Below are 27,291 nucleotides of genomic sequence, written 5' to 3' on the forward strand. Positions count from 1 at the left end.
AAAGTCATCCAGCAAATAAGTGGCAGCTCTGAAGTGCAGATCCAGATCTGTCTGACTTGAAAACATTTCTCATGCCTCAAAACAGCTGAAGAAACTGCAGTGCCTGGTCAGATGACAACTGGAGAAGGCCAGGCACAAAAGTTTATGAACAGAGAAAACAGTAGTGGGATGGAAATAAGGAAGCCCTCATGGCTGAAACAGCCCAAGGAGAATTCTCAGATCTGATGACTATTCATTATATTTGTGCACTTCCCCGATGGTTTAGCTGGTAAGCTGGTAAAGAATCCACCTGCCAGTCCAGAAGACATAAGAGACATGGGTTCAGTCCCTGGGTTGGGAAGATCCCTTGCAGAAGGAAATAGCAACCCATTCCAGTATTCTTGCTTGGAGACTCCCATGGACCAAGGAGCCTAGCAGGCTTCAGTCCATGCGGTCCCTAAGAGTCGGACACGATGGAGCACACACAGGCATATGCATTGTATTTGTGATGAGAGAAAGGGTGAAGTTAAGATAGTGTTGATAGCTATACCTGAGTACCAGGAGTAAGAAGCAGAAATGTTGGTCAGAGATGTTGTTTGCAGAAGATAATGATAAATCCATGACGGGGAATGGTAAATTCTCTTTCATCCTTTCTTCTGTGTGAAGCTATTTGATTTTACACAAACTCAGAGGCCCTCCTACAGAATCTTAATTGGGTATACTCAGTCACTCAGCCTTTATAACCCAAGAAGGGCAACGTATTCAATGTAGTATCACTGAGAGCCTTCTTGGGCAACTTTTATTTATCCATCTCGCCTGTGAGTGGGCAAGGCGGGCAGGTATCTGGTTTTTGTTACTGCGTAGAAGTCTTTACAGTTTTGTTGATGTGAATGGATAAGTACTCGCATCTGAATGGCAATTACTCTATGTCTAAACAGAAGACTCTGTGGCAGTTTTCTTACTAAAAAGTTGTTAAATTTGGCAGTCCTTACTCTGTTCCAGTCATACATTTTCTTAGCCATATTAGGTTATATGGAAAAAAGCCAGTATTGTGGCTGGTGTATGAGTAGTTTTTCTGTACCAAGGCAGTTTTCTTGAGAGCCTTTTCTCATTGGTTTAAAAAAAAAAGAGGCAAATGTAGCTCAGAGTATATTTTGATATATGGCTGGAAAGAAAAATAAAATCTTGCCAATCCCCAAAGTATTAGGAATAGCATCTAAGACCAAAATCAGATTTTTAACCTGGATGACTTGGGAATATTTGGGTATTTATTTGTTTCTTATTGAAGGGCTGTATCAGTTTATTAAAAGTCCAACTAACCTTGTCACAGATGCAGAGGAAGAGATTAGAACAAAATCACATTAACTGTCTCATATTTTCTCTTGCTCTTGTTTTCACTCAGTCTCTAGTCTTAGAAATTCAGCATCTGAGTTCTGGACCCACTACAGTCTGAGTAATCATAGACATTGGACTTAATTTCATTGTTCACCAAATGGAGATGATATAGTCTCTATCTCACAATGTTCTTATGAGAATCAAATGACATAATGCATGATTCAACCATTAACGATGGAAAGCATACTTTCTCTTCCAAACTACTTTTAGAGAAAAGGGTAGCAGCAGGTTATTGACCTGGTTGCTTTGGTATGGTTCTCTCCCTTTCATCAGAATTTAATCATATTCTATTTTGATACCTAATAAAAATTCATCCATATATTCATTAATTTATTCAGTTTATTGAGCACTTGGTCAATGACAAACTTAGTAAATACTCTATCTGCAAATATGTAATAAACCTATAAATTAATTAATCTATAATTAATTAATTGCCTACCTTGTCACTGGATATTCTTTTGAAATATTGACTGTTTTTTGGTCACTTATTCATTTTATACATATTTGTTGAGGGATCACTATGTTTTAGGTAATTGCAAAGTGCTTGGGGATCAATGATTTAAGAAAAAAAAAAGCAGAAAGCTTTTTGGAGCTTTCAGCCTGGTAGGAAAAAGTTGAAAGCTTTATGGAGCCTTCAACCTGGTAGGAAAGACAAACATTATATAAATACATAGACACTGAAACATAAATGTCATTACAATTTGTGATTGTACATGAAGATATATAACAAGAGCCATAAAAGAATAATATGAAGTGGAAAAATCTTAAAAATCTTCATATCTAATACCTTTAATTTATATACTTTGGCAATATAAATGGATAGAATACTTAAAGCTTTAATCATGTGTCTTATGCTTGTGCTATAACAAAAAAAAAATCAGTGTTTTGTGAGTGTTGCAAAAACTTTGACTTTGTGGATTTAAGGAAAGCTGAGAAGGCAATGGCACCCCACTCCAGTACTCTTGCCTGGAAAATCCCATGGACGGAGGAGCCTGGTGGGCTGCAGTCCATGGGGTCGCAAAGAGTCAGGCACTACTGAGAGACTTCACTTTCACTTTTCACCTTCATGCATTGGAGAAGGAAATGGCAACCTACTCCCATGTTCTTGCCTGGAGAATCCCAAGGACAGGGGAGCCTGGTGGGCTGCCGTCTATGGGGTCGCACAGAGTCGGACACGACTGAAGCGACTTAGCAGCAGCAAGGGCTATTCAAGTGAGAAATGTGCTGGTATAACTAAGGAAAGGTAGGGGAATCTTTTCAGTCTTAGAGAACAGCATGACCTAGGGCTGGCAAGATTTTGATCCATGCAAGAAACTGAAAGAAAGTCTGACCAAATCACAAAATTAGTGATACAAGAGGAAACTGGAGAGTTAGGCAGGGACAGATCATAAACAGTAGTTGCAGGTTGTGTAAATAATTGAATCTATAATCTAAGTGCACTGTGAAGCTATAGAGGTATTTTAAGGAGGGCAGTGATCCAATCAGATTAGTGTTTTTTAAAAGGTCTTTATTTGCAGAAGGCCAGAAAATTTGAACAGAAAGATGTGTAAAGGAGTCTCCTGGAATGATCCGAAGAGATAAGGTGGCTTGGATTAGAGCAGTAACAGTAATTATGAAGATAAATGGACTGCTTCACTAAATATTCTGGAGGGAGAATCACTGGACTTATTTATTGCGTGGGGAGTAGTGGGGAATATACGGTGAGGACAAAGTGGCTGGAAAGACTCCCAAGTCAGGGCTCAAGCAGTCAGGTAAATGCTAGTGCCATATTTGAAGATGGGAAGAATTCAGGGAATATGGACTATGTTCAATTATTAACATATTATTTTTGCTGAAAGAAAAAGGAGCAGTGCTTGAATGTTTTGAGTTGTAGAGAGGAAACAAAAGTATAAAGTATAAACTCCTCCCTCAGAGTATTTGCACCATAGGCATTAAGCCCACTATTGACACTATTTGACTTCCCTGGGCTTCCCTGGTAGGTCAGACAGTGAAGGATCCGCCTGCAATGTGGGGAGACCTGGGTTCAGTCCCTGGGTTAGGAAGATTCCCTGGAGAAGGGAACGGCTACTCACTCCAGTATTCTGGCCTGGAATTCCATGGACAGAGGAGCCTGGCAGGCTACCATCCGTGGGGTCTCAAAGAGTCACCAGACCTTCTCAAATCACCAGTGGCTCTCCTATGATGCTATGGGTTACCTCACTGCTAGGACTTATTCCCTCTCCTTTCTCCCACTGTGTGTACCTACCTATAATGTGTTTGCTTACAATACACTTTTGTGTATATTTTGCTTATAATACACTTTTGAATTATCTCAAGACTTAAATCGGTCAGTCTTGAAAATTAGGTATTTTGTTTTGTTTTTGGCTGTGCCAAGTCTCAGCTGTGGCACCCCAGGTCTTTACTGTGGCATACAGGGTCTTTAGCTGCAGCGTGCGAACTGTTAGTTGCAGCGTGTGGGATCTAGTTCCCTGACCATGGATTGAACCCAGGCCCCCTGCATTGGGAACATGAAGCCTTAACCCACTGGGCCACCAAAGGAGTCTCCCAAAATTAGGTTCTTAAAAACAACTTTGCGGGGGGGGGGGGGGGGGGGGGCGGCTGGGGGAGTTTTTCTACAGTCTTGGTGGTGAATGGATAATACTAGAGGTCTTTTCAATTTTGTCTTGCTATGAATATATTATTTGTTGTAACTCATCTGTAAGTATTTTGGTGGTATTGCAATTATTGTTCCAACTTTTCCAGCTGGTTATTTGAAAACAAGAATTCACATAAAGAAAATATGATCAGTTTGATCCCTTGAGCATCACTACACCCTCTACGTTACTTAACAATTAGAAACAAAGTGATTGAGATTTGGGGATTATGGTTTATATATAAGAATGTCCATTACAATATTACTTATAACAGCCCAAACTTGAAATATATGTCCAGTCATAGGGGAATGATTATGTAAACCATGACATTGTTAATCAAGTTAAAATAATGGTGTAGGAAAATATATGTAGGTGAAAAATATGAGTATATAACATATTAAATTTATTTTTTAAATACTATCATATGTGTTAGTAAAGAGAACCAGAAGGAAATATATTTAAACTTTAAATCTCTGAGTAGGAGGGATTAAGAGACTTTAAAATTGTTCTCTACATATATTTCTATATTTTCTAAATTTTCTAGAGTGAAATTTATGTTTGTATATTCTCCCTTTTGTTGTTTTCTTTTAGTCACAAAGTCATGTCTGACTGTTTTGTGACCCCATGGACTGTAACCCACCAGGCTCCTCAATTCAGTTCAATTCACTCAGTCATGTCTGATTCTTTGCAACCCCCTGGAGAGCATGCCAGGCCTCCCTGTACATTACCAAATCCCAGAGTTTACTCAAATTCATGTCCATTGTGTTGGTTCTCATCCTCTGTTGTCCCCTTCTCCTCCTGCCTTCAATCTTTCCCAGCATCAGGGTCTTTTCAAATGAGTCAGTTCTTCTCATCAAGTGGCCAAAGTATTGGAGTTTCAGCTTCAGCATCAGTCCTTCCAATGAATATTCTGGACTGATTTCCTTTAGGATGAACTGGTTGGATCTCCTTGCAGTCCAAGGGACTCTTGAAAGTCTTCTCCAACACCACAGTTCAAAAGCATTAGTTCTTCAGCACTCAGCTTTCTTTATAGTCCAACTCTTACATCCATACATGACTCCTGGAAAACCCATAGCTTTGACTAAATGGACCTTTGTTGGCAAAGTAATGTCTCTGCTTTTTAATAAGCTGTCTAGGTTGGTCATAGCTTTTCTTCCAAGGAGGAAGCTAGTGGATGTGATGAAATTCCAGTTGAGCTATTTCAAATCCTAACATATGATGCTGTAAAAGTGTTGCACTCAATATGCCAACAAATTTAGAAAGCTCAGCAGTGGACACAGGATTGGAAAAGGTCAGTTTTTATTACATTCCCAAAGAAAGGCAATGCCAAAGAATGTTCAAACTACTGTACAATTGCACTTATCTCACACACTAGCGAAGTAATGCTCAAAATTCTCCAACAAGGCTAGGCTCCTCTGTCCATGGGATTTTCCAGGCCAGAACACTGGAGTGGGTTGCCATTTCCTTCTCCAGGGAATCTTGCTGACCCAGGGATCAAACCCACATCTCCTGCATTGGCAGGCAGATTCTTTACCACTGAGACACCTGGAAAGCCCATATTCTCCATAATAAAATGTATATCTACAGAGCATTCAGAGATACATCTGACTTTACAGATTTAATGATCTGAACTGTTTTTCAACAGAGTAAAATAGAAATAAAAGTAGTCTTGAAAAGCATCAGTCTTTCAGTCTGTCAATAAATAATTGATGAGTACTGCACAAGTTGCCTTGGGGATGTAAAGTGATAAAATGTTATTCCTCACTCAAGAAACTTATGATCAAGTGCCTGCTCTCCTAGATTTCCCCCCTTTGGATTCAAATAGCCTAAAAACATAATAAGGACAGCTTTTATGTCTGTCTCTGAGCTTTTCCTTTTGAGATACATCAGGAAATGAAAGGGCTCAGAGAGAGAGAGAGAGAGGAAAAAACACTACCCGAGTAGCTTATCTTCGCAGCCTCAATGCCATTTAAATCCTGGCTAAATTTAATGTTTTCCTCTCACATTTCTAGTATATTTCATATAATGTATTTGTAGTTCTATCCAAAGTTCTAGGATGGCATTTGTATTCAAGCTTAGTTGTTCTAAATTATTTAGTCATTTGTTTTTCATTCTTTAGCAGTGATTTCTCACAATCTTATTTTTTGTTCCAAACATGTAAGAACTGTTGTCTCTGAAAAGTACATTTTCTTATAAAGCTGCAAGGTACATTTTACATACATGTCAGCTCTATTCAGTCTTTATGTGCCTTCGTAATGCCAGAATGGCCATTTCAAAAGACAGAGAGCTGCCCAGTATGAAATTATTTGGTGGTGGCAGTTGCCCAAAAGATTTTATTGAACTAATTTGTCTCTTCCATTTAATTCAATGAACTCAGCTATAAATGCTGTCCCTGATGAGGCTTCTGTTGGTATCTTTGTTGGCATATGAGTAAAGACACTGCTGTTTAGAAAAAGCTGTTCTTATAGAGATAAATTTACTATAGAATGTTAAATTTGAAATATTGTAGTAATGTGAAAATGGATTTTATTGATCCATCTGTATCTTCACTCCATGCTCCATTTGTTTAATCACACACAGTTGTTGTTGTTGTTGTTGTTGTTTTTAAGAGATCAGCCTGGGTTTAAGTTTGTGGCTATAAAAGATTGAAGCTGAGGTATTGTCCACACAACCATCAACCATCTAATATAATTGCCAATAAAATCATTAGTAACAGGCTTCAGTGAGATTCTGATTGCCCTATTTGTATCCAGTTTGAATCTGGTCCCAGAAAAAAATAACCCTGGATAATAAGTCAAGATTTAGAAATAGAAAAGTCAGAACATCTAGAGACATCACACATATTTACTGAGAAACTAATGTCTGCTCAGAACTCCACAAAGCGCTGGGGATATAGAAGTGAAGATGACATTAAGAAAGTAGATCATATGTAAGGGTTCCTAATCACAAATTTTTTTTCAAGAACTCAAGCCAAAAAAATTACCAAAAAGTGAAAAATAGTTTAATATTTTTTACCTTTCTCACTAGGGAATTAGCTCAGTGAGGGCAGAGATCTTGTCAGTCTGTCTCTGCCTCATCCTTAGCAGTTTCCATTTCATAACTAGAAATAGAATCTCAAACTGGTCTGATGTTTTGTGTCATGATATAGGAATAGAAGATGAGCAGATCTCGAAATATTTTTCTCCCTGTGTCATGTGTGAGGAATGATATTCACAGCGAAGTCTCACTCTCAGGAACACACATAAGGAGGCCTTTTCTTCCACCCAAGAAAGATTCCGAGAATGCAACTGAGTGAGGGTCAGGTTTACAGAGATAACCTTGACTCTTTCCTAATGGTTTAATAAAGAGTAAATCACATGTAACCTCAGATTTCTGATGACACTTCACGGGTAATGATGCTGTGATTGAGAATTCATGTGGAAAACCTCTGATGGGCCTCCATACCTTGACAGATCTATTTTGATGTTCAGGTGCTTTGAGGTTAAGATGATTACTTGAAGGATTTATCGATTGTAGCACTCCCCACACCATGTCATTACTGCAAAGACAGTGCAAATTGTAAGGGTAACAAAGAATCAGTTCTCGGGATTGTTGTTTTGAACATTTTTATCCCATGATACCAGTTGGGAGTCAAATAAATGGATTTATCTGTCCTCTAAAAACAAATATAGTGATTGATTTGTCTTAAAATAAAAAACAACCAGCTTCTGCTGAGTGAACTTGGTTGTTAAGTAACCAACTAGAGTCAGAATAGTGTTCTACCATGAGAAAAGATCTGGAGACCCATATCTACTCACCACTAGCTGAGAGGCCTTGGACAAACCATTTAACTTCTCCAGGACTCTCTAGGTCCTGTTTATAAAATGTTTCCAATAATATTTATCTTACTGATATCCAGGGTTGACATGAAAATCATTTGGGAAAAGGAATATGAAAGCTCTGTTTACTATAAAATTGCTTTCATTTGTATTCTTAGTCCATTGATGATACCACTGGTCACTTGGAAATCAGTCCACAAATGACTGATCCCATTGATGATAGAAGCATAATTGCCTTGTGACCAACCACTCCATCCCTACCAAGCATTCCAGACATTTCAGTGCAAAAACAAGGTCTATGGGAAAAAGTCAAAAGGCAAGTGATCAGAGAAATTCCACTGGCCCTTCCCAGGGCCCTGTGCACAAACTGGTCCCCTGTGCATTGTTATTTTGCTGTGTTTGCTGATTTCCATAGTTTCCAAGACAATCACAGACTGATAACTGGGGGGTGATGATGAACAGGGACAGAGTGAGCGTGATGTTATACCAGTCTTCTAGTGCAAAGGCCCCTCTGTCTAATCCATGGGGTTGCAGCCTTCGCTGTCTACTCTTTGAGTTAAATGTGCAAATACATTATGCAGAGACTGACATTTTTAAATGCTGAGGAATGACATCAACCAGCAAATGTTTTTTTTCAAGACTATACACATTGATGCTTTTGTCTTTGTTACATGGGTAGGACAAAGTGATTCTAGGCTCTAAGCCCTCAGTCCTACCACTGTTCACATTCCAAGTCAGACTTTTGTGCTTAAGGCTCTGAATCAGGTCTTGGCATAAAGCCCTGGAGTGGAGGAGAAAGGTGGGCAGTGCTAGTTGATTACAACGTAGAGAAGAGGAACAGGTTCATTCCACTTTCAGTGTTATTTTGCTTTGTGGCTTTGCTCATCTTGAGCAACCAGCCATACAAAAAATATATAATATGCAGTCCTTGAATTTTAATCAGTAGTAAAAGCTAACACTAGTAAAAGTTTTAAGAATACTTTAAACAAAGTACATATTATGTAATAGAAACAAGAATATTGATTCACAAAATCAATAAAGTGTGCTCAAATTTTCCACTGAGCTGACTGAATTGAATAAATTATCCAATTGCTTTGATTACCTGTAGTCTCAACCAGAAGGAACTGAATTAGGACACTGCTTCTTTGTGAATATCCAAAATTCCTGAGTACTGAGATTGTTAATAAACTGAGTCTATTGAAACTAATGGGTTTGATTTAATGAATTGTAACTAAACTTACAATTATCAAACTATTCTATACGCCTGAAGTTTACTGCACAGGAAATATTTACAAGTTATTCACCTTGCATAGCAAGGATGTTGGAAAAACAGAGCCCTGCTGGTAGGAATATCAAATGGTGCAGCCACTTTGGGAAAATGTCCTGTAGTCCCTCAAACAATTAAACATAGAATTATCATATGACCCTGCAGTTCCACTCCCAGGTATATGCCCGAGAGAAATAAAAACATGTCTGTGCAAAAACTTGTATACAAATGTTTATACCAACATTATTCACAACAGGCAAAAGAAGCAAATAACAAAACATCCATCAACAAACAAAATGGATAAATAAATTGTGATGTATCCATACAATGGAATATTATTTGGCCATAAAAAAGAATGAAATGCTGATACATGCTACTATATGGATGAACCTTGAAAACATTGTGCCAAGTGAAATAACTCAGTCACGAAAGACCATATATTATATGGTTCTATTCATATGAAATGTTCACAACAGAGAACTTTATAGAAACAAAATATAGCTTAGTAGTTGCTTAGGGCTGGAAGATATAGGGGATATTATGGTGAGTGGGGAGATGGCTAAGATTGTGGTGATAGTTGCACAAATCTGAATGTACTAAAACTATTGATTTACACACTTAAACAGATAAGTTCTCTGACGTGAATTGTGTGGTGTGTGAACTATACCTTAATAAAACTGTTATTTAAAAATAAAGTAATATCTGATAAATAAAATATACTCAATTGAAAAATACAGAAGCCATACGTAACCACATAGGCAGATGAGTGCCGTGAAGACTGTATGCTTTGGAGATTTTCATATATGTAAAAATTAAGTGTACCACTTAATATTACACATGAGAGCCCCAGTATTGAGTGCCTTACAAATAATATAAACAAACACCAGTGCTTATTGATAATGATAATAATGGTGGTGGTGATGCTGATGTTTATGATGATGATGGTGACAAAAACAATTGCCATTGCCTCTCCACAATCTTTGGACTTCTAAAAATATCTACATTAGGTTTTTCCTGATGGGAGGCAGTTAAACAAAATGCCAGGTGCAGGCACGCCATGATTCTATAAAGAGAAAGACTGCATTTTTCTTAGGAATTAATGTCTCATATGTTTGCAGCCGCAGGAAGCTTATCAAACACTGACGTCAGCTACTTTCCCATGAGAAGCTCAGAAATTTCATAATACCATAAATTACTTTCGCTTTCCTGCTTGCTTCAGACAAGTAGAGAACTTTTCATAAAGCTTAAAAATAAACATCTAGCCCTCACCCTGCCATGGACACATTCTTAAGGCTTCTCTGATCAGAAATTATCTTGCCTCTAAAAATTCACCCTTATTCTTCTATTAACAATTGAAAAATCTTGGCCAATGCAAATAACATCATGGATTATTCCTATTCAAAAAGTGTCCAAGAAAAAAAGAGGAAAGGCTGCAGCAAATAGGAACCATTTTACGATAGCAAAGCCCTTCTTTTGTACCATTATGTGACCTTGTTCTGTTCAAATAAGAATTTTTTTCATCTTCATACTTGTACAAAATTGGCTCCTCTGTGAACAAAAATATAAGCTGTGTCTTTGGCTTGGCTTCCCATGAAATTTGAAGGGGAATTCAGAAAAACTTCCTTGGCTACCTTGGCTAGTCCTGGCCATCTAATAAAAACAAGCTAAGGGTTGATTCATTCTTCTTTCCAGATAGAGAATAACAAAAGGAGGAGGAAAAGAAAGGGGTGATATTCACTGGGAGCCTATAGCATTCTAGATTCAGTAATGGACACTTCATATGTTATCTCATTCACTCACCAGTGAACTTTTACAGAGTATTATATGTCATGGAATTTACTAAATGCTTGGGATAGAATTATGAGTAAGACCATTCCTTGCCATCAAGATGCTCATGCTCATATATACACTATCATCTGTAAAACAAATTAACAAGTGATCTAGTTTCATTCTTTTACAAGTGGTTGACCAGTTTTCCCAGCACCACTTGTTAAAGAGATTGTCTTTACTCCATTGTATATTCTTGCCTCCTTTGTCAAAGATAAGGTGTCCATATGTGTGTGGATTTATCTCTGGGCTTTCTATTTTGTTCCATTGATCTATATGTCTGTCTTTGTGCCAGTACCATACTGTCTTGATGACTGTGGCTTTGTAGTAGAGCCTGAAGTCAGGCAAGTTGATTCCTCCAGTTCCATTCTTCTTTCTCAAGATTGCTTTGGCTATTCGAGGTTTTTTGTATTTCCATACAAAGCTTGAAATTATTTGTTCTAGTTCTGTGAAAAATGTGGCTGGTAGCTTGATAGGGATTGCATTGAATTTGTAAATTGCTTTGGGTAGTATACTCATTTTCACTATATTGATTCTTCCAATCCATGAACATGGTATATTTCTCCATCTATTAGTGTCCTCTTTGATTTCTTTCATCAGTGTTTTATAGTTTTCTATATATAGGTCTTTAGTTTCTTTAGGTAGATATATTCCTAAGTATTTTATTCTTTTCGTTGCAATGGTGAATGGAATTGTTTCCTTAATTTCTTTTTCTACTTTCTCATTATTCGTGTATAGGAATGCAAGGGATTTCTGTGTGTTGATTTTATATCCTGCAACTTTACTATATTCATTGATTAGCTCTAGTAATTTTCTGGTGGAGTCTTTAGGGTTTTCCATGTAGAGGATCATGTCATCTGCAAACAGTGAGAGTTTTACTTCTTCTTTTCCAATTTGGATTCCTTTTATTTCTTTTTCTGCTCTGATTGCTGTGGCCAAAACTTCCAGAACTATGTTGAATAGTAGCGGTGAAAGTGGACACCCTTGTCTTGTTCCTGACTTTAGGGGAAATGCTTTCAATTTTTCACCATTGAGGATAATGTTTGCTGTGGGTTTGTCATAAATAGCTTTTATTATGTTGAGATATGTTCCTTCTATTCCTGCTTTCTGGAGAGTTTTTATCATAAATGGATGTTGAATTTTGTCAAAGGCCTTCTCTGCATCTATTGAGATAATCATATGGTTTTTATTTTTCAATTTGTTAATGTGGTGAATTACATTGATTGATTTGCAGATATTGAAGAATCCTTGCATCCCTGGGATAAAGCCCACTTGGTCATGATGTATGATCTTTTTAATGTGTTGTTGGATTCTGATTGCTAGAATTTTGTTGAGGATTTTTGCATCTATGTTCATCAGTGATGTTGGCCTGTAGTTTTCTTTTTTTGTGACATCTTTGTCAGGTTTTGGTATTAGGGTGATGGTGGCCTCATAGAATGAGTTTGGAAGTTTACCTTCCTCTGCAATTTTCTGGAAGAGTTTGAGGAGGATAGGTGTTAGCTCTTCTCGAAATTTTTGGTAGAATTCAGCTGTGAAGCCATCTGGACCTGGGCTTTTGTTTGCTGGAAGATTTCTGATTACAGTATCAATTTCCGTGCTTGTGATGGGTCTGTTAAGATTTTCTATTTCTTCCTGGTTCAGTTTTGGAAAATTGTGCTTTTCTAAGAATTTGTCCATTTCTTCCACGTTGTCCATTTTATTGGCATACAACTGCTGATAGTAGTCTCTTATGATCCTTTGTATTTCTGTGTTGTCTGTTGTGATCTCTCCATTTTCATTTCTAATTTTATTGATTTGATTTTTCTCTCTTTGCTTCTTGATGAGTCTGGCTAATGGTTTGTCAATTTTATTTATCCTTTCAAAGAACCAGCTTTTGGCTTTGTTGATTTTTGCTATGGTCTCTTTTGTTTCTTTTGCATTTATTTCTGCCCTAATTTTTAAGATTTCTTTCCTTCTACTAACTCTGGGGTTCTCCAACTCTTCCTTTTCTAGTTGATTTAGTTGTAGAGTTAGGTTATTTATTTGACTTTTTTCTTGTTTCTTGAGGTATGCCTGTATTGCTATGAACTTTCCTCTTAGCACTGCTTTTATAGTGTCCCACAGGTTTTGGGTTGTTGTGTTTTCATTTTCATTAGTTTCTATGCATATTTTGATTTCACTTTCTAACACCGCACACAAAAATAAACTCAAAATGGATTAAAGATCTAAATGTAAGATCAGAAACTATAAAACTCCTAGAGGAGAACATAGGCAAAACACTCTCAGACATAAATCACAGCAGGATCCTCTATGATCCACCTCCCAGAGTGCTGGAAATAAAAGCAAAAATAAACAAATGGGATCTAATTAAAATTAAAAGCTTCTGCACAACAAAGGAAAATATAAGCAAGGTGAAAAGACAGCCATCTGAATGGGAGAAAATAATAGCAAATGAAGCAACTGACAAACAACTAATCTCAAAAATATACAAGCAACTTATGCAGCTCAACTCCAGAAAAATAAACGACCCAATCAAAAAATGGGCCAAAGAACTAAATAGACATTTCTCCAAAGAAGACATACGGATGGCTAACAAACACATGAAAAGATGCTCAACATCACTCATTATTAGAGAAATGCAAATCAAAACCACAATGAGGTACCACTTCACACCAGTCAGAATGGCTGCGATCCAAAAATCTGCAAGCAATAAATGCTGGAGAGGGTGTGGAGAAAAGGGAACCCTCCTACACTGTTGGTGGGAATGCAAACTAGTACAGCCACTATGGAGAACAGTGTGGAGATTCCTTAAAAAATTGCAAATAGAACTACCTTATGACCCAGCAATCCCACTTCTGGGCATACACACCGAGGAAACCAGAATTGAAAGAGACACATGTACCCCAATGTTCATTGCAGCACTGTTTATAATAGCCAGGACATGGAAACAACCTAGATGTCCATCAGCAGATGAATGGATAAGAAAGCTGTGGTACATATACACAATGGAGTATTACTCAGCCGTTAAAAAGAATTCATTTCAATCAGTTCTGATGAGATGGATGAAACTGGAGCCGATTATACAGAGTGAAGTAAGCCAGAAAGAAAAACACCAATACAGTATACTAACACATATATATGGAATTTAGGAAGATGGCAATGACGACCCTGTATGCAAGACAGGGAAAGAGACACAGATGTGTATAACGGACTTTTGGACTCAGAGGGAGAGGGAGAGGGTGGGATGATTTGGGAGAATGACATTCTAACATGTATACTATCATGTGAATTGAATCGCCAGTCTATGTCTGACGCAGGATGCAGCATGCTTGGGGCTGGTGCATGGGGATGACCCAGAAAGATGTTCTGGGGAGGGAGGTGGGAGGGGGGTTCATGTTTGGGAATGCATGTAAGAATTAAAGATTTTAAAATTTAAAAAATAAAAAACTAAAAATAAAAAAAATAAAAAAAATAAAAACAAATTAACAGCAAGTGGGAAGCAGTTGTATAGCAAAGGGAGCTGAGCTTGATGCTTTGTGATGACCTAGAGGGGTGGGACAGAGAAGGCGATGGCACCCCACTCCAGTACTCTTGCCTGGAAAATCCCATGGACAGAGGAGCCTGGCAGGCTGCGGTCCATGGGGTCGCTACTAGTCGGACACGACTGAGCAACTTCCCTTTCACTTTTCACTTTCATGCATTGGAGAAGGAAATGGCAACCCACTCCAGTGTTCTTGCCTGGAGAATCCCAGGGACGGGGGAATCTGGTGGGCTGCTGTCTATGGGGTCGCACAGAGTCAGACACGACTGAAGTGACTTAGTAGTAGTAGTAGTAGAGGGGTGGGATGAGAGCTAGGTGGGAGGGAGGCTCAAGAGAAAGGGGATATATGTACGCATATAGCTGATTTACATTGTTGCACAGAGGAAACTAACACAACACTGTAAGGCAATTGTACTCCAATTTTTTTAATTGTAAAAAAAAATTAAAGAAGCCCATGTTCATAAGATGACAGCCCACTGTGGCAATGCCTCCATAGCAGCACTAGCAAAATACTACATAGGCACAGATGAGTAAAAGCCCTTCAAAGCAGTTATTATTATCCTCATTTTAAAATAGACTCTGCTGTGCATGTATGCTAAGTTGCTTAAGTCATGTCCAACTCTTTGCGACCCTATAGACTATAGCCCACCGAGCTCCTCCATCCATGGAATTCTCCAGGCAAGGATACTGGAGTGGGTGGCTGCCATGCCCTTTTCCAGTGGATCTTCCCAACCCAGGGATTGAACCCACATCTCTTATGTCTCCTGCATTGGCAGGCAAATTTCTTCACCACTAGCAAAAATAAGTAACTGATGCCTAAGCTCATATATCTCTCTTACAACCTCACAGCCTGTCTTCTTTCACAATTCCATGCTGCTTTTAAGGGAAAGACATTTCCAACCTGACTGAATACTGAAAGCTTTGTTAGCAATCCAGTGAAACGTTTGTTGCAGGATGCCAAGACAATTTTTACTTTCATTGGATAATTGACTTTTTCTTGAATTATAAGAGCAGTTTCCTTACTCTCTTGCTTTATTTAGTCTGGTTGGTAGCTAAATTCCTAACATAGTATTTTGTTGATACATGTTGTCCCTCTTATCTACTAGTTTATACAAATATCTCTGTATATCCATATGCATAATCTCATAAGAATATGAAAAATGCATCCTACAAAAATCAAGAGATTCTCCCACAGGCATAAAAATTTACACTGAAATACAAGCATACTATAGGCAAGTGTTACTCAAGATACACAGGCAAAAACTTAAATGGAAACAAACAGTTGAAAATAACTGAAGAGGAAACTTTGTGCAAGAACTTAAGGTACACATAGGGCACTGGAGACAGAGAAGGCAGTGGCACCCCACTCCAGTACTCTTGCCTGGAAAATCCCATGGACAGAGGAGCCTGGTAGGCTGCAGTCCATGGGGTCGCTGAGAGTCGGACACGACTGAGTGACTTCACTTTCACTCTTCACTTTCATGCATTGGAGAAGGAAATGGCAACCCACTCCAGTGTTCTTGCCTGGAGAATCCCAGGGATGGGGGAGCCTGGTGGGCTGCCATCTATGGGGTCGCACAGAGTTGGACACGATTGAAGCGACTTAGCAGCAGCAGCAAGGCACTGGAGATTTGGGAAGAGCAGCGGTGCAAAATGAAGAGGAGGCACTGTGGTTAGTGAGCAAGGGCCTGAATGCACTGCAAGGTTTTACAGCATCTTAAGATGATAAGTAGTCCCTGTATTTGAATTGCTTTGGTATGGGCCACTTGCAAAAACATTCAATATTTCCCTTCTAAGATATAGTAAGCCAAAATATATATGTGGAAAGTTCACTAAGTCATTGGTAAATAATCCAGTGTTGACTTTTAATTTAGAAATAACTGGCCAAATTGATCCCAGCCTTCCCGACTGCGATTTTCCCCCTACAGAGTACATTCATTTATATTACGTTTTTGTTTTCTCTCATTGTTTGTCTTTCTATTATTTTATTTTCCTACTCTAATATATAGTAACATATGACTGGGAATATTAAATTTTCATAATTTTATATATGTTGAGCTCATAAATTCCCTTTAGTTGTCATCTTTCCAGATTGAGGCTTCCTCTTTTTCTATTCACATGTTATTAAAATAATCTTTTTATTGATGTGTAGCATACAGAAAAACACACAAATCGTAACTAAACAGCATGGTTAATTTTCACAGAATGAGCAAAGTGATGTAGTCAGCACCCAGATCAAGTAACAGAACATTACTTAGCACCCCAGAACCCTCCTCGTGCCCCCTTCCACAGTCATGCCTCCTCCCCTCCCCCACTGCCCCAGGATAACCATCATTTTGACTTCTGACACCTAGTGACAGTTTTGTTTGTTTTTTGGAGAAGGCAAGGGCACCCCACTCCAGTACTCTTGCCTGGAAAATCCCATGGACAGAGGAGCCTGGTAGGCTGCAGTCCATGGGGCCACTGAGAGTCGGACACGACTGAGCGACTTCACTTTCACTTTTCCCTTTCATGCATTGGAGAAGGAAATGGCAACCCACTCCAGTGTTCTTGCCTGGAGAATCCCAGGGACGGGGGAGCCTGGTGGGCTGCCATCCTTGGGGTCGCACAGAGTCAGACATGACTGAAGTGACTTAGCAGCTTAGCAGCATAGTAATGTAATCCTATAGAATTTGGGGGAGGGGGGTGTCCAATCTCTGTTATTTAAAATTATGTTTCTGAAATTCATTATGTGGGTGATAATTATATTATTCTAATTTGCAACGTTGTATTTTGTTGTTTGCCAACCACAGTTTATCCATATTACCATTGATAGACACTGAGGCGATTTCCACTTTGAGGAAGTTTTGAGTAGTGCTGGCATGAGCATTCTAGTTCATGTGTGCTGATGAATATATGCATGGATCTTTGTCATCTATATGCATAGGAGTAAGCTTTCTGGGTCACCAGTTAGACCAATATTCAGCTTTAGCAGATACTGCCAAATATTCCACCTCAGTGATTATTCTAATTGACATTCCCACAGCAGTGCATGAGAGTTACAATTGCTCATCAAAACTTTGAATTGTCAGTCTTTGCAATTGTAGCTATTCTAATAGTGTGTAATTTGAATTAGAATTTTCTAATGATTAATGAAATTAAGCACTTTTCATATGTTTATTGCCATTTTAATATCCTCTTTTTGTGAAGTACCTATTAGAGTCTTTACTTACTTTTTATAGAGTCATATTTTTTATTGATTTGTGGGAATTCTTTGAATATTTAAATAAAAATCCTTTGTCAGATGTAAGTTTGGCTAACATACATTTTCTGAATCTGTGGTTTGCCTTTCACTCTCTTTATGGTTCTTAATTTTGATGCAGTACAGTTTATCAATTTTATTCTTTCATGGTTAATAATTTATATACCCTATTTACAAAATCTTTGCCTATCCCAACATCATTGAGGTATCTTCTCTTTTCTGAGAGCTTTAATGTATAAGTTTTCACATTTAGATCCATAATGAATCTGGAATTGGAGGAGGGGGTGTATGGTATATGATATTAAATAAAAGTCAAGATTTTCTTTTCCTTTCTTCCACATGGGTATCCAGTTGAGGTACTAGGTGATGTTACTTTCCTCCAGACTGAGTTACTTTATCTTCTTGTGGTTTGATAGAATTGGGGAAATTCCCTTTAGCTGAATTTGAAATTCACCTGCCATTTCCTACGATTCCATTGACTTCGAGTTTGCCCCTTCTCCACAGATGAACTCTTCAAAGATCTGAGACTATATCCCAAGACCTTTTCCTCTTTTTTTTTCTTGCTTGCATTTTTTTAATCAAAGTATAATTAATATATGGTAAAAATTTACTCCTTTTAGTGTACAGTTCTATAAGTTTTGACAAATACAGACAGTTGTGTAACTTCCACCGCAATTAAGAAATAGATATATCAACTCCAAAGTAGTTCTTCCTTCTTGTACTTTTGAGTTTTTCCTACTCAGTGCCATAATACTGCAGAAAACTCTGCTGTGCTTTTCAGAAACATTGTTTCTTATTCTCTTATTGACTCTTGTCCTTTCCACTCCAAGTGTTCAGTCCTAGAAAGCCTTTGAAGTTGAACAAGTCTGGGATGCAATTTCAACTCTGATACATGTTAACTATGTGACAATGAATCTAAATCTGTGTCCCTACTTTGAAATAAGATACTAAAACAACTATTTTCGGTTTTCTTTTGAAGGTTAATTAGATAACAAATATCAAGTACCTTGCACATAGTAGATACATGTAAGATACATGTAAGATACATTTATCTTTTAGAAATAATAGAGAAGGGGTGGTGTAGGTGGTCCCTGAAAAGCAATTCTTTTCTCTGGGAACCCCCTTCGATGCTGAACTTGATAGAACTTGTTTTATTCCCAGCCATAACGAGGTCATTCATAGATACTGAGACATACACATTATATATTTTTTCCTTAAAAAACCATAGAATTATAGGAAAACCCTCTGAATTGGAGAGATCTTTAAAAATCTATTCCAAATGCTTCATGTTACAGATGAAAGAATTGAGGGGCCAAGAGTACTTAAATAACTTGGTCAAGGTCAACTCACTCATTAGTATTTACTTAAGTGACCCAAATTCCCTGAGATCACATATTTCTTCTCTTCCAAAATACTCCTCGGTCCCATATTCAACTATAAATGTAAAACAGAGAAAATTCACAAGAGACAATTATTAATGTCTTATTGTTACTGGCGCATTTTGAGTAAAACCCATAGATCTATTTTTAAATATTTTATTTTAATTTCCATTCCCACAAATTATGTGACTTCCTGCCAACTAAGTCTGAAATAGCTTCTTACCATTCCTTTCCCATTCCAAGGATTATATCCTGTAGTGTTTCATTCTTTTTTTTATTAAGAAATATTCTGCCTTATTCTCCAATGCACAAGCCTGAAAGGAGCTCATGGAAATGCACAGAAGACAGCTCTCTTCAAGTTTACCGAGTTAACAGGAGAGCAGGGGGGTGTCTATTGTCCTGGGCATTGGATGCTCAGGTAACCAATTGCATCCCTGGCATGCACCCGATGGCTGGAGACAGATGACCAGCACCTCTGCCATCCTCATGGTTTCTGGCACATCTTTCAGCATTGTATATTCTGCTAATGGACAGATAAGCCTGAATCCTGTAGGGACTGAACAACTTGGAAGAGTTTCATGATCACAGAACACACAGTCACCTCATAAAACCCTCTACCTCCCACCAGGATTCTCAAAGGCTCTTCCAGAAACACTCTTCACATGAGTGACTCCTTAAACTAGAAATATATTTTCAGCCTAGGTATTTCCTCCTCAGAGAGACCATCTCTCACCATCCAGCATTCAGTGGCTCTCTATCACATTAGGCTCTTTTATTTGCTCACTACTGGAAATATGCGTGCTATCTACTCCACCAGAATATAACTTCCATGAGAGCAGAGTCCTTGCTTCTCACTGTGTGACCTGTCCTGGCTTTGAGAACTCACTCAATCTGTAAATGAATGTGGGTGTGTATCTGTCTCCTATACCTGTCAGGCTGAGTCTGCCCCCAGATTTGAATACTGGCTTCATTACTTACTAGCTGGGTGAATATAGGCCAATGTGTTAAACACAACAAACTTCTCAGGGCTTCTCCTATGTTAAGAACATGTATCTCATTAGGTCGTTATAATGATAAATGAGATATATGCAAGGAGCTTAGCACAGGGCCTGGCACTAAAAACCCTTAACACACAGTAGTTATCAGAATCTCCACAAGGAGAGCAGAGCATATTACAAAAGTGTTATGGGGGATTTTTTAATATGAATATTAATGTTGAAATCAAAGGATCCTAACTCAACTCCACAAGACAGTATATAAATTAATGAAAACCCAGTTCTTCCTGTTGACTCCATGAAGTTATTCTTTTTTATAAAGGATCTCTAATTGAATCTTTTTGATAAACCCTTGTTATAATAAGTTATCATTTGAGATACTCTCCTTTATCTGACCCCTTGGTATCCTTTTGGAAAATGGCATCTTTCTGTGAACACTTGTGATAGGAATTTTAAAGGAGAAGCATAACCACTTTTTACAAGTATGTACTGTCAATATTTTTCCATTCGTGTAACCTAGGAAGGTGCTAGGTCCTGCTCCTCATGCTACTGAGTGGCTTTACCTAGAGGTTTCCTGAGGCTTTTAAGAAAATCACTCCCCTTAGAAGACTAGAAAGCTGATTGAAGGGAGAGAAATTCCTCCTTTCTTTTTATTACACCTTGATTCTCCCATAGTGAATGCTTTCATATAAAACCCCAGTTTCCCCACATGCCTTAGCAGACAGTTCAATCAAAGGAGCAATAAATAGCACCTGGCCTTTTGCCACTGGCTGGGAAGGCAACTGGTCCGAGGCAGCGGGGCTCATGTGCCTCACGCCGTCCAGCTCGCTCCTCTGGCCCCTCTACCTTCATCTCAGGTCATTCCTTTCCTTACCATGTCCGGTCTAGACTTAGCTTTGCCTGCAGAGAATTTCAGCAGCTGAGCCAAGTCAGTCCATCTCTACATGTTGGGCACCGAATGAAAAGCTTAAAGGGATCCAGTGAATAATGGTTCACCCAGGCAAGCATCTGAAGTTGCAAGGTAGTGGACAGTAGAAAATGGTCTTGAAACAGGAAGTGAGAGCTTCATCAACTTTCTGGCCCTTCCGTCCTCAATCTGAAAATAAATATGTGAAGACAAACTCTGTGTTTAGTCACTGCACTATTCACCTTACGGTTTCTCAAAAGCCTTTCTATCTTTGTCTCACTAACAAGATGGTTCATTAACATATACGTAGACTCTACAAACCAAAAAAGAAACATTTCCCCAGATCCCCGATTTCTTTATATTTTTCTTTATTCATTCCCAATTTTAAAAATAAAAATACTGAGGGAATTGGGACCTGGGAAAGGGAAACTAGGCAAACAAGTACTGACCCTGCCAGAGGGTTTGGGGGAAGGTACTGAGGACTTTTTTCCCTCCAAGTTTAAATCTCTTGATTCATCCATTAGGCAAGTAACTCCCTGATTTCCTCTAGTCTCCTGTTCCTTCGATGAAGCCTGAGGGTCAAGAATGAGAGGCCTGTGTGGAAGGGGTGGACTTCCCTGCTAGCTCAGTGGTAAAGAATCCACCTGCCACCGCAGGACACCTGGGTTCAATCCCTGGGTGGGGAAGATCCCTGGCGAAGGAAATAGCAACCCATTCCAGTATTCTTGCCTGGGAAACCCTGGAGGGCTACAGTCCACAGGGTAGCCAAGAGTCAGACATGATTTAGCAATTAAACAACAGCAAGAGCAACATGTGGAGTGGCTACTATAATCCGCATCAGCATCTGAATGTAAGGAACTTCTTGTAATGCACAGATTTCTGGACACCTCTCTGGAATTTCCCATGTCATATTTTCTTGAAAAAGCTCTCCCAGAAGATTTTGATATGCAGTCAGTCTGAGAACCTCGATTCTAGGGGGACAGTCTACCATAAGTGCCATGAAGCCAGGTTCATTGGCTGTTTGTTCACTGGCAAATCTCAGATATGTTCCTGGCACATAGAGAGGAGCAGGACCTGGAGGGGAATCTCTCCCACCTGCACTGTACACGTGCACAGGGCTCAGTGATTTGGAAGAGAAGTCTGCGTCTTTATCTCAGTGACTTGCAACCTGCCAGCACTTTAGACTCACTGAGGACAGTTGAGAAACACGTATGCCTGGGGCCTAACCCCCATATCCTCATTAGGTTGATCAAAGGAGGGTCCCTGGGTTGGGTCATTTTTTCAGAGCTCCTTGAGTGATTGTGGTGTACAGCCAAGGTCAAGACCATCAGCTAACTCTTAGGCCCTTGAAGCTGCCCTGAAGTTAGGAGGGTCAGGGATCATGCCTTCCTTGCATTCTAGAGATGATGAAAGAAAGGCCAGGGAATAGACGCAGTAGGTCTGGATGTGGCAGCATGGGGACTAGGTACTCAATCCTTATTTGTTTTTAAATTTACTCATGGGATTTGTTCTCATCTAAACTCTATCCTCTCGTGCTATGCCAGGGCTGGCACTAACAGTAAAGAACCCCACTGCCAATGCCAGAGACATAAGAGCCGCAGGTTCGATCCCTGGGTAGGGAAGGTCCCCTGGAGAGGGCATGGCAACCTGCTTCAGTATTCTTGCCTGGAATATCCCATGGACAGAAGAGCCTGGAGGGCTACAGTCCATGGGATTGCAAGGCATTGGACATGACTGAAGCAACTTAACACACTTAACGCACACGTACCAGTGCTATCCTAAGCATTTAGGCAGTGGTTCTTAATTTGAGGGGGAGGGAAAAAGGGAGCAGAGACTATTTCAGAAGTGAATGAAAGGTAATACACAAAATCTGGCCTACAGTTTTGAGGAGTTCATCACCCCTCTCTAACTCTTGGTTTTGTTCACTCACTCAACAAAATTTCTGGATGCCCTGCTGCGTGCTGGCAGAAGTCTAGGAACTGTAGGGAACTAGATTGTAAGCCAGGCTTGAGCAACTTCTCCAGCTAGCAGATGTCTCACAGATTTTCTTGTCCCCCTTTTCTGCAATTTTATAAGAAAGTCCTCCAATATGAGGCCCACAGCAGAAGTAAAGGAATTTAAATGGGATTTGGAGCTGTTACCACTTTCTGGCATTGTAACCTAGAAGGATAATTATATCTTCTATCACTCCAGCTAGATATTCGGCTCCTTAAGATCAATGCCCACATCTCCAGAATACTGAGCAAGGTACTGTAGGTGTACGACAATACAACAGTTGAAGTGTGCATTTTGGACAAATAGGAGGAGATGTAGAGGTTGAGGGAGGGGAGCTGAAGGTAGCCTGAGTGACTCTCAGGAATAAAGAAATGGAATAAGAAATAACACCTGGCCCTGCCAAACAATTTACAAGCCCCTCAGGGTTCCCCATCCTTAGTTTGCAAACCAGCCTTCCTGAGATGGATACAGACCACTGATACCATGCTAGGCAGGTTTTTGTTTGCTTTGCATTTTACCTTTGAAATCTGAAATGAAAATCTAGGAATCTAAGATTGATTCCCAGCAGTGTGATTCCAAGCCAGTCCCTAAACTCCAAGAACTTCTAATTTCTCCCAATGCAAAAAAACAGAGAATGGGGTGGGAGAAAGCAACGTGTGTCCTTAAGGTCCATGTGGGCCCTATTATTCTACCAAAAAAGGCAAATGTTAAAACCCAGAGCTACACTTCCCACACTTATGCACATTGCATCCTTGCTGCATCATGTTGGGGCAGGTTAGGGATGCAATGTGATTTGCTGTTGCAGCTCATTATTTCTTTGGTCTAATATTTAATATTTGTTGCTGTGTTTCAAGTACAAGAGAGTTACCTCTAGATTATCTACTAGTGCCTTCTATCATTATTTGTAATCTTCTGGAGCCTCCTCTTTTACCCATTAACCAAGTTCCTAACCATCAATAGCAGAAGACTTTGGGCAAAGCAAAGGGTCTAAAAAGACTTTGAGAGTCTGAGGTTTAGAAGGTTTTGAAGGTGAACTTAGAAAAGGCAGTGTCCCTGACTATATTCTAATCCCTTTGGTCTTTGATTGTTGGCATTGGTAGTGCTCCCTGCTTTGTACAAACCATCTCTCACCTGCACTATTTAGAAGAATTTAGGGACTGACTCTGTAATAATTGTATTAATTTTCTTTAAAATGCAAATACGACTATCAATTGCAAATGCAATATCTATTTATATCTGTGCTTTATTTCCCTTTCATGGTCCTAACCAACATCAGTACCTGAGAAAGAAATTGTATCTTAAATATTTGGAATAGTTCTACATTAACTAAAATTCACTCCACTGTTTCCATCCATTTATCCCAGGTAATCATTGAAAAGCTTGAAGATCATCCAGCCAAATTCATAGGGATTGGTAATCAACCAGAGGTTCACGAGCAGACGTTTGACTGCTTACCTGTGAGTAGAGTTTATGTGGTTTTGTTGGTGGGGAGGGCTGTGATCTTAGCAATTACATAGCCTTTCTGCCTGATGGTCTAAATTCTCACAGCTAAAGATGCATTGTGAGAAACCAAGGGTTCTGCTATGCCCTTCATAGTTTATTTACCAAGTAATCTATCAAGTTTGAAAGAATTGTTTTCCTGCTTTGGAATCTGATTTTTTTTTTTTTTGCTTTATTTTACATTTTTTTTCCTGCATCTATAGTATATTAAGCAAAACAGTCCCCAATCAATAATGAAGTTCTCACTTCCCAAGAATGTTGCTGACTCGAGGGAATAGAGAGATGATGAGGCAGTCTTCAGGGTAAAGGAGCTCACCTTTGAACAAATAATGATTTCAGAAGGAAGTACTCTTTACTCTCAGCAAATCCTCCTCACCCGGAAGAACTTCTACCAGTAGACAGTCTACCTGGGGAGCAGCAAGAGGGACTTTCAGAAGGTAGAGGATGGAGAAGCTAAAGGAAGCCTCACTCATTCACACTCTTTCCAAGGCTGGCACTAGTAGGGAGAAGAGGTTTTCTGTGGCTGCCAGAGCAAATTACCGCAACCAGGTGGCTTACATAGCAGAGATTTATCTTCTCACAGTTATGAAGGCTGGAAGCTCAAGGTGAAGGAAGCGACAGGTTTGTTTTCTTCAAAGGCCTCTCTCCTTGACTTGCAGATGGCCCTCTTTTACTGTGTCTTCACTAGCATCCCACTGCCAGCACATGTTTGGAGTGCCCTCTCTGTGTCCAACATTTCCTCTTCTTAGAAGGGCCACAGTCATATCGGACTAATGCATGCTCTAAAGATTTCATCTTAACTTAATTACCTCTTTAATGACCAGATCTCCAAATCTGTTTATATTCCAAGTTATTTGGAGCTAAGATTTCAACATATGAATTTGTGGGAACACAACTCAGTCTCTAATATCCATCCTTTTTCCCCCATATGCTGATTTTTAGTTTGTTGCATGTGGACAGCTGTCTGAGTCTCCTCTCCTGAACTACCTTAGCGTTTATATCACTCTTAGAATATTTGGTTTTCCTACGGTATGTTGCAGTCCTTTGTATACATCTCTCACTTCCCTATTTCATTACATAATTTTTGAAGCTGGAAAGTGTGCCTTTTACATCTTTCATAGCACTAGAGGAGGCTTTGTAAATAGTGAGCATTCAATAGTACTTATTAAATGAATAAGTGAATGGAGAGGTAAGGTACAAGTCTCTGAACCTGTAATTTGCTTTAAGACTACCTCCGAATAATGATTATTAGTGGTGCTTTCTCCTTACTTGCTGCCTGTCTCCTGACTTCCAAAAAGTGGAAATAAGTCAAGGCTGGAGAGAGAGACTGAAAAAAAAAATATATATATATATATATATATACATATATATATATATATATATATATATATGATTACTGATGGCGGGAGACTTACCTCACTCCTCAAAGAGTAAATAACATGGACCTGCTCCAGATACTGAGAACACTCTTTTGGGAGCCAAGAGGGAAGGACAGTGAGTTAGACTGAGACTTGCTGAGTTTAAGGGCCTGTGCAACATCCAAGGGTGTGTGTCTAGAATACAAGGGCTATGCACGTCTGAAGCCCAGGTAATAACTAGAGATAGAAATTTTCATAATCATAACCTACACATAGGAATTATGAGGCCACCCAGAAAGAGTGCAGAGGGAGGAGCAGCGGTTTAACAATGCCACTAGAAATTGCATGTAGAAAGTTTTCCTGATGAATAACAGGAGGAAGAAATCTAAATGGCATTTCTCATGTAAGAACATGCATGTTAGCAACTGTGGATGTCTATCTATTTCTTCACTTATTCCTTTGGTCCTATTTTATACCTTCTTCTGTCCTCTCCTTTAGGGCTTTGCCCCAAACCATTCCTGGGGAGCTTTCTCTACCCGAGCTTGCTCCTCTCTAGCCAACTCCACCCATGAGCATGTGTTTGACTCCCTAGCTGCTTGCCCAGGGCTATCAGCACTTCCCTTTAGGACCATTTTCTCCATCACAATCAGAGCTGATCAGACTGGACAGTAGGGGAGGTCCACGATTAGACTCCTCTGTGTCCAAAGAGACAGAAGGTCAGGTGGCTGGGATGCCTCTGCCATGGAACATCGTCTTGTCCAGACAGTCAGTAAAGGACTCAGTTGAGGGGAACGTACCTCCTTTGCACTGAACCCCTTCCATAGTCCATTGGTCTCCTCACACTTCCTATGCCTTCAAGGAGGTTTTGGTGATATTTTCATGTTTCACACACAGGACAGAATGGGGGCTAATGAAGCATGAATGGACCAGGCCCTGGGTCACGGTGGCCATAGCCAGCTTCTCCTCTCTGGGTCTCACCATCAAAAGTGATTTCTAATTGGGCCACCTTCACCCCAGCCCTGGATTTCTCACTTTTTTCCTGCTTAGTGTGATACAAACAAAAGGAAGAAAACTATTCATTCATTTCTCAGTTATTTTCTAAAGCGTCATTTCTTTTCCTTGCTTCTCCAAGCTCACCCCCCTCCCCTTTCTCCATTGGTTCTCTTTCTCTAGCAGAAACCCATGATCTTTCTTTGGATTGTCTGATTATTAGCAGGAGAGCCTGTCAGAGGTTTGTAAATTTCCTCCTTCTCTACATACCCTGTTCCATTTCTTGAACTTTGAGATACCAGATTTCTTCAAGTACCCTCCACTTCCATACTTTCCTCTTGGTATTCTTCAAGTTGCCAGGACAAAGATGCCCTTTTTCACTCAGTGACCTAAAGTGCTAATGGCACCTGTGTCAGTGGATTTTACATAAATTACTATTTGTGTAAAATGAGCAGGGAGAAATTTTGAAGTCAAGAGAAAACAGCTC

The 27,291-nt window shown here is 39.3% G+C and overlaps 1 protein-coding gene across 18 annotated transcripts in view; it reads left to right on the forward strand.

Annotated features, from left to right (window-relative positions):
- Window positions 1–27,291, forward strand: part of CALD1 (caldesmon 1) — a 235,953-nt gene that overhangs the window by 81,511 nt on the left and 127,151 nt on the right. For all 18 annotated transcript variants that reach the window (XM_069588433.1, XM_069588416.1, XM_069588418.1 and 15 more), the window contains one exon: window positions 24,321–24,413. The gene's annotated coding sequence lies outside the window, so the exon portion shown is untranslated. The remainder of the gene's footprint in view (window positions 1–24,320; window positions 24,414–27,291) is intronic.

Source organism: Ovis canadensis, chromosome 4 (genome assembly GCF_042477335.2).
Source record: "Ovis canadensis isolate MfBH-ARS-UI-01 breed Bighorn chromosome 4, ARS-UI_OviCan_v2, whole genome shotgun sequence".
NCBI lineage: Eukaryota > Metazoa > Chordata > Mammalia > Artiodactyla > Bovidae > Ovis > Ovis canadensis.